Below are 12,864 nucleotides of genomic sequence, written 5' to 3' on the forward strand. Positions count from 1 at the left end.
TTTCTGTCTTCCAGAATGTAAAGCAAGAGGCGGTGACAAGAAGACCCTTCTCTGCTATATACACCTCAACAGTACTGAAATAAACCCATCTTGGGTAGAATTATTTGCTACAGCCATATTGATGTTGTTCAATGAAAAATATGTAAGCTTCAGGATGAGATAAACATGATAAATCAAATTTTGCTTCTTTCTCCCCCCAATACTTCCCCTCTCTCTTCCCTAAATCAAAAACGACAAATCTGTTATCTTTAACAGGAATTGTGAAACAATTTATACAAGACAGAAAGCCTCTATATGCTTACACAAAAAGAACATCTGTAAAAATAAGATCTCATGATATTTTGTTTGTGTTTTAAGGGTGACATTTATGTGAATGAAAGAAAATTGTAGGTCCTGGTCCTGATGTTTCTGGCACATGTGGCAGCAGTGCACACACTGTAGCTGAAAGACTTGCACAGATCTGCCCTAAGCAGCTGCTTTCACTCACCTTTACATGCCCTACAGAGCTTCTGCCCAGCAGATACAATTCTTGTATGAACACAGTTCATGTTTTCAAATTCTGCATTTCTGAGATTTGCTACTTTGTTATGAAGTGATCATATTTTCTACACTCTTGGTCTCTTTTGGTATCTGTTTTTTATTCACTACTGACACTTCATCTTGTTGAATGCATCAAATCAGGTTAGATTCTCAATCTGGGAAATGCAGCTCCAGTCCCAGCTGACACCATCCCATCAACATTCTAGTTAGAAAATTACCTTGTCAGCAAGGCAAATGTCACATTTTTGATACAGCACTAATCACTGGCTAAATCAAAAACATGAGTTAGATTAAATATTTTCAAAAATCACAGAGTAGCCACCAGCTTCTATTTTCTTCTCCTCTGCCTCCTTTAGCCAGTCCAAATGTCCTCACAGCCTGGATTTCAGCACATGGCACATGCAATACACTTTTGATGAATTCCTGTAAATGTCCAGCTTTTATGCTTCAGTATTCTCAAATATTCCTGCTCCCAAGAAAACCAAATTTATAACGTGAAGGGAAGCTTCATATTTCTGGCACATGCAGTTGTGCAGATGTTATTCCTTAAGGAAGACTATCTTGATTGCCTCTGTGAATAATGGCTACGAGATGGCAAGGAGCCAACAGTTCTCTTAGAGCAGAAGGTATAAAACCACTCTCCTACTGAAAGAAGGCCCCCAGTAGGATAATATATTATTACGCATGATTCAAATTACAGGATCTGCAGCAGGGGAGCCAGTGGCTGAATCAGGACAGCCGCACACAGAATACTGATGATGGGATGATGGAATGCATCATGCATTGAAAGAGCTATGGTTTAGTGCTTAAATCCTCTGCATTTTCAAAGTTACTAGAAGGATCAATATATAACTGAAGCACCATAAACAAATTGTAGATTACTGTGTGTGAGGAGAGGGGAAGTTACCATGTTGTAACAAAAATTCTATTTCAGGCTACTTCTTTAAATAAAATTTTGCTCTACGAAAGACTTGACCTCTTGAAGCCCACTAGCAACAGATAGAGCTTTAATTTAATAACACAATATTGAATTTGTCTCGTATCTGATTCTGTTTCAGCTATTAGAATACTGAAGAGCAAAACCTTGCCTCATTAGATTATGCAGTCTGAAATCTCTGCATTCCACAGTATCCTGGGCTGGTTTTAAATTGTTCGCACAACAAATTACTTTACCCACAAAGAATTAAATCCAAATGTTCAACACAATGTTGGCTTGCCCAAATGTTTTCCGCTTATAATTGAACACATCTCAAGAAAATGAGCATGTTTATTATTAAAAAAACCCCAAAACACTCAAACCCCCCACACCAAACCTATTTCCTAATATGAAAAGCTGGCTAGATAAGAGATTTTCAAGATTTGAGATCTAATCTTTTCTGTGTAGATTAAGCACACTCTAAACAAAAATTCTATATTTCGCTTTGCTGCAACATACCCTGAAGCAGTATGTAAGCTCTCCCTTGACTTCCTTTCATACTGGCTCTTGTATTCAGTTATTCTGGTAAATGGATGCAAATCAGGTGCATTGTGTCGAGGTGGAAGGAAGGGGGTGAAATTTGTTCAGAAATGATCTCAGTTCTATTCATTAATAAAATGACATCTTGACTGAAAGTGGTGAAGAATGAAATATAACAGTACTGAACTTTACTCAGTTGTAACAGATGCATGTAAGAACCTTTAGAGAAAGCCAGATATGTAAAACGGCCACAGCGAAATGATTTCTGAAGCATTAGAATAAGTATTTAGACCGTGATGGCAGCTAAAGATGCAAACTCAATGCTGCAGCAACACCCTTTTTACCTTCCAAGACAGTTAAAGGTAATCTCAGGCTATAACTGGAGGAAGCAGTACCACATTAGGTAAGGACTACAAGGAGACAAACATACATGAAAGAAAAATATATGCACAATAGTAACAATTAAAGACACTTTTAAAGGTTTTATGGGGCCAACAGAAAAAAAAATTGGAACAGTGCCCATGGTTACCTGCAGAGACAGCACACAGTTAAAAAAAAAATCAAGAAATTGCAGCCATCGTTTTGCATAGCGATTCAAATTATGCTGGCAGAATAATTAATGGAGGACCTAACCTCTGTGAAGAAAAAAAAAAAAAAAAAAAAGAAAAGAAAAAAGGCTACGTTAAACAAAGTTCATTACTGCATGATGTAAATGAGTTTCTCACCAGTGATGTCACTGATTGGCTGGGATGTAGAGCTGGTTTCGAACAGTGCAGCATGGCCGGATTGGCTGCTAGCTCTTCTGGTTACTGCCTGCTTGGGCAGCGGTCGAACCAGACTCTTTCTGTCTCTCTTGTTGTCGTTTGAAGCAAATCTTGTTCAGCCCAGCTGTGTCTCCATAGTAGTGGCACCCTAAGAGAGTCTCCCTCCTGCTTCCCACAGCTCATCTGTAAGGCGGTCGCTGCTGTGAAATACCAGCCTTTGGCACGGAGCCCAGACTGCGTTGTTAGATCCGTCTATAATACAGAAAAGAATTTTTTTTTAAAGCAGTTCTTTCACCGAATTACATCCTAAGAAGGATTAATAAGCACTAAATTGCAACTGATTTGTGGACTTTTAAATTATGTAGCTAGCACGCTTTCTGAAATAAAATATTATCTGGCTTGCAATAGTAGAGCATCATTGGTTTAAAAAAAAAGAAAGAAAAATAGGAAGAAAAATAGGAAAAAAAAAGGAAAGAATGAAAGAAAGGAAGGAAGAGAAACAGCAACTCTTTTTTGTTTACCTTGATTACAAAAAACAATTCTTCCTTTTTTCCCCTAGAATGGTAACTGATATCTTGGTGCTACGCAAGAATATTTTAAACTATCGCCAGTTTTCTATTTACATCCAAGTCATTATTTTCAGGTTAAGGCAAGGGATCTTAATTAGCATTCTCTTTAACTATGCAAACTGAGACAGGGCATGAAAGAAAAATGCTGTATGGAAGAGACAGAGAGACAGAGGAAGAAGACAAAAAAAAAAAAAAAAAAAAAAAATCTGTGCAGCTTTTACAGTTCAGCTGTCTGACCCCCTGTGAAAAGAATGCAGTCATATCAACTTTGCCAGACAATGGAGTACCTACAGGCTTTCCTCTAGACAAGTCCTTTATAACCAGTCAGTATTATGTGCTGCAGACAGTGGCCAATCGCTAAGCTGCTTTCTACAGCAGTGACACAATAGGTGCACTGGCCACACTGTCCTCCTAGCCTCCGACAGCGGTGCAGGTTCATTTTTTGTACGCTGGAATATGCATATGTCTTAAATGTTCCCACTGTATGGGGAAAAAAAACCACCATCAGCCTAAGCTTGCTTTGTTTTGCTATAATTACATCAGCCTAATTACTGCAGCCGAGCCGCAGAGCCACTGCTCAGAGCGGCGCATAGGCATGCACGTCATATAAATATGCATGAGCACGCCTGCTTATTTAAATACAAAAATGCATCAATTGCTGGTGGTGCCTTTTTGGTTTTGTTTTCTGCATGTCCTTCCTCCCCCCTCCAACACCCATTGCTGATAAACCAAGTGAGTTAAGGACGCCTAGCAAATGCGGTCACCATTTTTCTCCCTTTATTTATCCAAACTTTTATTTGTTCCGTTCTAATTGCAAGCATTCAGTAGGAAATAAAAAAGAAGAAAAAAAAAAATTCAAATGCAAATGAGTGTCAGTTAGTAAGGGAAGGGTATTGCAGACCTAGGGCATTTTTCTCCCTTGTCACTACCCATCAGAGAAAGCGCCTTTAAATGAATCTGCAAGCACTCCATCACAGCCAGGCATCAGATGCCCAGTTCCTATTAAAGCCCAATGATCCCCCAGCATGTGCACGCACCCAGCTTGTGTGTTTGGGTCCCCTGTAATTACTGCAGCTCTTGTAACTGTACCTGAATCTGCTCATACAGTCCAAAGATTAAATCATCACTATCCACGTATTAGCAGACATAATTGGGCACATTCTATAGTGGGAATCGCCATGCTAATTTTTCTGATTTTATGCATGGGATTTACATATTCATGAAGAGAATAGCTGTTATGACCGCCGACAGAGCAACATGAAAAGAAAAGACACGATTCTTCAGCACACAGAGTATACAAAACCTAGAGGGAAAAGATGCAGCATATGGCGACAAGGAGAAGAAGTTGTTTGGCTTTCGAGGGTTATTTTCTTTCCTATTTATAAATTCTGGGTAGACGGCTTACAAAAGCATGTAAGTATTCTGATCACGAAGGCAAAGTAAGTCTGTGTTATTAGTAATCAGCCACTGGCAGCTGAAATAAAATCATTTTCCACTTGGTGCCCAATGTTCTGCAAGTTTTGCCTTTGCATTAGAGACCATTATCAGTTTAAGGATGTTTAGGACATATTCATCCAGAAGTGCATAAAAATACTGATGAATCAGAAAGGAATAGAAATTCCTGTTGATATTTAAAAAATCTTGATTTCCTATTCTAATGCCTACTTAGGGAACTACACCTTTCCCAGGAAAGCTGCTGTTCTTCGTTACCAGAGGTGTTTTTCACCCAATGTGTTAGAACTGCATATTTTCCAAATCTGACAAAATATATCTGAGGGATTTTCAGGTTCCATTGTTTTTAAAGAAAAAAAATCATTAGAGAAAAGATAATTCAGGCAGAGTTGTAAATATAGTGCACTTTGATTTGTATAACAATTTCATATAAATAAACACATTATGCATACTGTAACCTTATCCCTTTTATGCATTTAGTTTAATAATTTCTTAAATGTTGTTTATCTCTTAGGTGTCTGCCACTCAAAACACCCCAAATTTCCTTGTAACAGCCAGATAACAATACCTACAGATGCCTGCTTTCCCCTACATCTTCCTACATTTGATAAAGATAATACTACAGATAGCAAGGTGAAAAAAAATAATTTGAACCTGGCAAAATTTTAATGCAATGGCTGTGTTTGTCAGGCCTGGTTGTATATCATTTTTCACAAAAATTTCTGTTCAGTATTCCTCAAAAGAACAAGAAAGAAGGGTTTTTTGTGCACATTTGTATACTATACATTTCTTTGAATTACAGCCCTTCAATGCAGTCATGCAGTAACATTTTTGTAGTGACAGAAATTATATTGTATATTACATGATAAAAATGTATTTGAAGATGATTGATATTTTATAAGATATTATTATGAATTTAAACAGAAATACTGGAAATATACTTTAAAATAAACTCAAGAAATTGCTTTTGAATCTCTAAAGTACATTTTTTTAAAAAAAAGGAAAAAGAAGCACTGAAAAAAATAAACTCAGCAATATTAACTAAAACATGCTTCTCCACCCAGACCATTGTTACTGTCTCTGTCAAAATAAAAAGTTATTAACAATAATCTTCTTTGTGTTTGTCTTTAACTAAAATGCAAACTTCAGCAACTGTAAATCTGTGAGCTAATTATTAATTTTCCCCCTTAGCATAAATGTCTGGGCTATGACATTGTATAGCACAAAAATAAGCTTCACTGCTAAGAGGGAAGCCTTTAGAGAGCAGAATGGTGATATAGTTTTTAAGGTACGACCCTTTTAAGAACCTTAGCCTGGCCTCTATTCAAGAACCCCACTCCATAATGTCAAGTACATTAGTGCTAATTTGAAGCTTTTGTTAGGGTATAATATCAGAAAACTTCAAGTATTCATGGAAGAATTTCCTAAAGAAAATATGCAATTTTGTGTTTTGTGTTCACTGAGAGAGAAAAAGGATTATGTCTCTTGTTTGTAGCAATGAACCTGACAAATTTCAAGTGCTCCACTGAAAAAAAAAAAAAACAACGAAATTACATACCTCTAAACATGGGCAGATTTTTGTCTTATTTTATAATCCTTACTGTACTGAATTTTTTTAACTCATTCCAGCAGAGGAAACAACAGTACAAATTAAGACATTTCAGCAAAAAGACTATCTGATTTGTTATATCTGGCATAAAATGAAATTTGACAATAGTTTTAAAATGCATCTATATTCAGAATAAGGTTTCTTATTCTAAAAAAGCATCACATGTCACATCAGTTTTCTACCCCTTTCTATAATTTCAATTGCTGTTTCTTAACAAATGATCACCTTTTGCTCTGCATTTTCATTGCATGTAGTGCTATTAACCTTAGCCCTTTATTCAAGCTCTTATAAATTTCAGAATACACCGTGCTGTGCCAACAGTATTAATTATGATGATATTTGGTGAATTTACTTGCTACATCTTCCCGCTTCTGAATTATGGCCTGAATTTTCAAACAACACTCAGGCTCTGACATCCATGTTTAAACTCTGGCCCTGCTATGGGCTTCATTCCCAGAATTACCACAGAACTGAAATTTTAGATCCTAAATAAGCAGGTACTCTGACTTTCAGAACTGCCAGAAACCTGCAGCTCACTCATACACTACAGGAACTCCCATTAACTGGACTGCCTTAATATGATGCAGATGTCAAACATTTTGCTTTCATAATGGAGTCTGATACAAATGTTGACCTGATCTTTTTCATTTTAGTAACTCTAACAATCCCAAATGCTCTGATGATGAAATAGAGCTTTCCAGGCTTGGGCTAGAACCTTCTGTGGAAAAGCAACAACAGCTTAAGAGGTAAAAAATGGAACATTTAAGATTAGTACTTAAATTTGGGACAACATGAGAGTAGTATTGGGTTGATATACATACAACCCAGGTATATACAAATACCAGGTGTGTAAAAAAAGTTTCAGTAAGAAAATTTAGTTATGATTTAATGTCTGGATCAGAAGAAGCATTAAAAACTTGGAAATTCATTGTCCAGGGCCTAGACAGTATAGCTGTAAACTACTCTGGTATTACAGAACCAACAGAGAAATAGAGATTAAAATCCTTCACTGAAGGATTTACACTATTATATCTTTCATTACAATATTCAGCCAAACAACCCTACATGGGAATAGTGATAGTACTTTTTATCCCATTTTTTAATTCAGACTTTCCAGGAAATTTTTTTGGGCAACACACAATAAATACAGAGCCTACACTTTAAAAAACTTGATTAATGAAATAGGCAAAGGTGTGTTATTTTGAGGTAGATTCATAACCTGTGAGCATGAAGTATTTAGTATATTATTTGGGGAATTTTTCCTAATTTTTAAAATATTTTTATTAATTTATTATTTAAATTAATGGATGTAAAAATGACTGAGCCTTTTACGTGTTACTAAGGAATCACATTTAGGGATTTTTTTTCATGAATCTATTTTAAAATGCATAAAAAATGTTTGCCTAAAGTCTTCATCACTTAAAGGCATGTTCTGTTCTAGAGAAAAACTCATCTTCATTTACCTCTTGAAGAAACTTATCTTAGAGTTATGTTAACCCTAATTTCCTACTTGGTTGCATCTCCTTATTCAGAATTCATGCTTTCCTCAGGCTGTACTTAGTCCTCCTAAAGAGCTAAAATTGAATGATACGCTTGTGACAGTAATTTAATTAAACTGATTGTAGAAGCATGTAAACACATGATGAAGAGTCTGTTTCTTCACAGTGGCTCAGGTGCTGTAAGCACTTCTACCTTCCAGTACCCCACCGACCATAAACCTAATATCACTTACTGTCTTCCATTTATTTGGGAACAGGATACTCTCAGTGATGCTACAGGAGCTGTACTTGACCTGTTGTATGTTCACAGCCTACCATTAGCTGTGGCTGTAACCGAGCTAGCTGAACTAAATTGCTGATTTTGACACAGTTTTTCTTCTTTTTATTGCACATGCAATAAGTAAACCTCAAAAAATGTTCATTTCTAAGAGCAAATACTCTGGGGTTTATCGTTTGATACAAGCTCCAAAGCAATCCCATACTCTATGATGGATCTACTTCCACACATTGTTTTATCTCAAGATAGAGAAAGTGGCTCTATCTGAAGGCTGGGAAATGTTACAACACTTTTGAATATTTGAATTACCAGGACCCAGAGACAAAGGTAATAATTTTCCATTGTTTTTGCCACTTTATTAATGAGGAAGTAGCATTGCTGTGCAGGACTGAACACACCCATCTGCATCAAGGATGATGTTTGTTGTATTAAAAATATGCACCTAGGACACACTCAGAATTTTTTAATCTACACTGAACTTGAGAGTCTACCTTTAACGGAGCATATTTTGAGTAATCTTTCTGCACATCACAGCAGCCAAGCAGAAAGACCATGCTACCCAGCTGTAACTCTACTTACATGCCAGCAATTTTGTAACCTCAGATTAATTCTCCTCAAATATAGAAAACAAACACTGCATTTGATATAAAACTCAAAGTTAGGAAGTCCTTTAAGCACAAGATGTCTAAACACTAAGTACAAGATGTCAAAAGCAAGATGACAGCCCTCTCAGACCACATGTGAAATCTCTCAGGGAGGCAATGTCAGTCTGGGCTACTGGGGCCACTGATGGCTTTCATCAGTGAAATGTCAGTCAGCAGCAAGGACATGAAGGACAGCTGCTGACAGCTCTGACCTGTTGTTACACACAGAAGTTCCACCACCTTCCCTAAAACAGAGAAAATCTCCATCCATTAGTAAACACATGCACTGCACCTTACAAGCCAGCAATCACAGTAGGGTTTGGTGGTCTTATGCCTCCTGGCCTGCCAGGATGGGGGGACCATGAATCCTGTGTGGTAACTGCCCAACATATGGAAAAGGCATGGAACTTTAACCAGTGTTTAAAATTTGAAGTTTTAAAATACTGAATGCCATCCTCAGAATTTACCTCACCTTTCTAACAAAACTAGTCTTGGAGCAGTCAAGAGGGAGAAAATAAGATGCAAAAGGTTACAGATCAAGATAAAGACAGACTGCTCACCAGTTCTCATCGCTGGAAAAACAGAGTTGTCTTGCAGAAAATTTAACTTGTTGCCATCCCCCAGTGCATAGAGGGGATAAGAAATACAGACTCTGGTCAGTCCATAACAGCTTTTCTCTGCTGCTCCTTCTGCCTCACACTCTTCCCGTTCCTCTGCTCCTCTCAGGGTCTTTTGTGCAGGCTGCAGCCCTTCAAGATAGACCTGCTCCTGTGTGACAATCCAAAGGCTGAAGTCCTTTCAGGAAACATCCACCTGCTCCAGTGTGGGGTCCTCCACATACTTGATCCACAATGTTTTCCCCAGTGGCTGCAGGGTAATAGCTGCTCCAGCACGTCCTCTCCAGGGGCTGTGCAGATTCCTGCGGGGACACCTGGAGTAACTTCTCTCCCTCCTCCCGCTCTCCCCTCAGGGCTTTTGGGGCTGTTTCTGACACGTTTCCCCTCAGCAACAGACAGGTTCTACCTTCCCTTACCCAGGCTGTCCCCAAGGCACAACACCATGGGGTCAGCTGTGTTGCTGGGATGTCTGGAACTGCTGCCCAGCCAGTTCCAGGCCGGGACACACCTGTGCCCAGTGTACCCTGCTCCTGCTTGCTGGACTGAAAAGTGTCGGCAGTGCACCCCTATTCGTCCTCGACTGGCTCTGTGCACACACAGAGCATTCATAGCCTGCCCATGAGAAGTACTGCTGTGAAGTGGCTACTGTGCACGTGGCTTTTCACCCCAAGCACAGATTTCTTGACAGTGACTCAGTTTTCCACGGACAGGCATCCCCAGCCAGCCTTCAAGCCAAAATACATATAAAGATCATTTTCTGTCCAGTAGCTAAACTCCATGTGCACACAGATGCAAGAAACCCTTGTAACCTGCTGCTGTCTCATCTCCACAAAGCTGGAGATGTAGAAAATAAAACTCTGACAACTGCTCAAAACCTTGCTGCCTTTGGCTTCTCTGGCAGTTAGTAGCTGAGGTGATCTAAGAGGTTACAACCTCCAGATATGAATCTGCAGCACAGGAGCAGAGACAGCCCTTTCAAAGCAGAAACACTAGAACAGTCAAGCAGCTGCTCTCCCTAGGCCCAAAATTCTGGGCATGGACAAGCTCCACAGATTTCTATTTCCTTCAAACAAGTGTGCTGCTGAGGAAAAGAACTGATAAAATAATGCCTACTTTAAGTGTCAATGGACAAAAAATGCTGACCATCTCACAGCCACATACACAGCCATGGGAATATCCAGATGAGGACACCTAAACTCTTCCTGTGTATCAAGGAGAAAACTTGCATATCTATTTTGATAGGTGTTCTCCCTTTGCATAATTCTTAGGAATCAGCACCAGGCATCAATCAAAGAACCCTATGTATTACTTTAATAGCTAGGATTAATAAATTATAGGTTTCCCAGTATAAATAAGTGTGTATGCAGCACAAGCTGCTGTTTGAAATCTATTGATAGAGGAAGGAATTGGATTGTTCCCAAGTCAAACTGTGCTCTCTGCATAACAGCAACCTTCCCCACAATGTTCATTGTCCCAGCCTGTATCAGAGCCTACTCCTTCATTTAACACACCTAGGTGATTCTGAAATCCTTGGCAAGTGTATTGTCAACAAAATTAGTAACTGATGATCCTCAAATATAACACGCAAGGCACATAAGAAATGCCCTTTCTTTGCCATAATTCTTTAAGTTATAGAATCCTACACCAAAGGAAAGATGTTTCTACAAGGACTTTTATAACTGCACAGTTATGTCACTCAGAAGGCAGTGTCTGTATTAACTCTTGCCTTGTTTATTTGCTGTGTTTCAAGAGAACTCTTGGCCCTCTATTTGAAACAGCGGTGGGAGAGAGAAGGTGGGAGAAGAAGTCCTAATGAATACATACTTAAGGAAACATTCAGGGATTTCACTGTGGGATTCCCATTAGCACCAGGGGGAGATGTTTAGGGATTCAGTTACACAACACTTTGGAAACATGCATCTCGTGTTGGGGAGAGAACAGAACTGCTCTGAATTTGTCTTTACCCCTATGTCTCCAACTAGGGAAGTCAATAAAAGGTTTAAAGAGAAGCAGTGGCAGGATAGAGGTTTTGATATGAAGGCAATGCTGCCTGCCCTGCTGGGCTCTCAGGTGTATTCACATGTCACTTCATGCCATCACTGTACACATGGCAAAATGCAGGCATAGAAATACATGCAATGTGAACTTCAAGTGTCAGCCTGCTCAGAAAACTGAAGCAAGCAAAAACACCAGAGAACTTAATATAGTAGGATTAAGCATAATTTTCCAATTCTAAAATTTATATCTTTCTAACTTCTGAGGAGAAAATTATGAAGCATCTCATACAAATCCCGAAAATTCAGGATAAAAACCTCATGTTATTTGTATACTTTTCAACATCTCACAATTGAGCTTTTAGCTAGTAATTTGATAAAAACCTTAATTAACAGGGGGTATTATGCTAATAATTCTACTTCTACCACTATTCAAAGCGCCAGTTTGTGATTTAGTACAGAAAAAAAATCAAAAACTAGTGATCTTCAATACATATATGATATGAATATCCATATCTTGTGTTATAACAATTTTACCTCAGGACTAATATATCTGGGGTACTGGCTCTGCAAAAAAATAGGCTTTCAGACATGAAATCCACATAGACAATAGGGGCACATTAAGAACCCTTAAGTAAAGACCAAACAATTAAGATGCACATGAGACGTACAAATGGGCTGTGGAGATGAAACACATCATTCCAAGTTAAAACCAGAACATTAAACTAATGTGTGTGATATCTGAGCCTATGGCTTGCTGCAGTAAGTGAACCCCTTTATATGGGTTTCAGTACTTCAAGGAACAACATGGAATTTATTGTTCTGCCTGCTCTCTGTCCCGTATGCTGACATTGCAGCACTTCTTTCCCCCCCTTAGAGAATAAAATATCTTACATTCTTAAGCATAATCACCTAGGAAAGAGATTATCAGGCACCAGGGTCTTGTTCTGTTTGGCAGAACAATACTGAGAATTGCTCCATGTTCAAAGAGGATTTCTCTTTATAGCCCAAATCAACACAAGTCTTCCATACACATTCTGTTAAAATATGATGATGAGAAACACAGCACATTCTTTCTTTCCATATAAGCAACACAGGGATTTTAATGTGTTCTCTCACTTGCAATGGAGGGAAACAAAATTCTCAAGGGCTCTGATCCACTTGGCCCTCTGTTTCCATCTTTTCTATTTTAACTCTGCTTTTCAGAGGCTGAAGATGTCTGATTCTGGCCCCTAACTTGGGATAACAAAACTTGATTTTCCAGAAATTAGAAGATTTCACCCTGCTTGAAACAACTGTTCCATAGGATTAATATTTGCATTTATTAAAAAAAAACATCCTGTGGCCTTTGACAAGCTGTATCACACTAGTGTTAGATAAGTGACACTGATATCACTGTTGCTTCCAGGTGTCTTTTCTGCAGGTTTTGTGAGCAGTTATACA

At 38.4% G+C, this 12,864-nt stretch overlaps 1 protein-coding gene across 1 annotated transcript in view; it reads right to left on the bottom strand.

Moving 5' to 3' along the window:
• The window catches only part of LOC111941251 (uncharacterized), a 337,983-nt gene that overhangs the window by 275,134 nt on the left and 49,985 nt on the right, over positions 1-12,864 (bottom strand). Inside the window, exon 9 of the mRNA XM_086883483.1 lies at positions 2,722-3,012. The gene's annotated coding sequence lies outside the window, so the exon portion shown is untranslated. The remainder of the gene's footprint in view (positions 1-2,721; positions 3,013-12,864) is intronic.

The sequence above is a fragment of the Cyanistes caeruleus genome, chromosome 3 (genome assembly GCF_971803275.1).
Source record: "Cyanistes caeruleus chromosome 3, bCyaCae1.hap1.1, whole genome shotgun sequence".
In the NCBI taxonomy this organism is placed as follows: Eukaryota; Metazoa; Chordata; class Aves; order Passeriformes; family Paridae; genus Cyanistes; species Cyanistes caeruleus.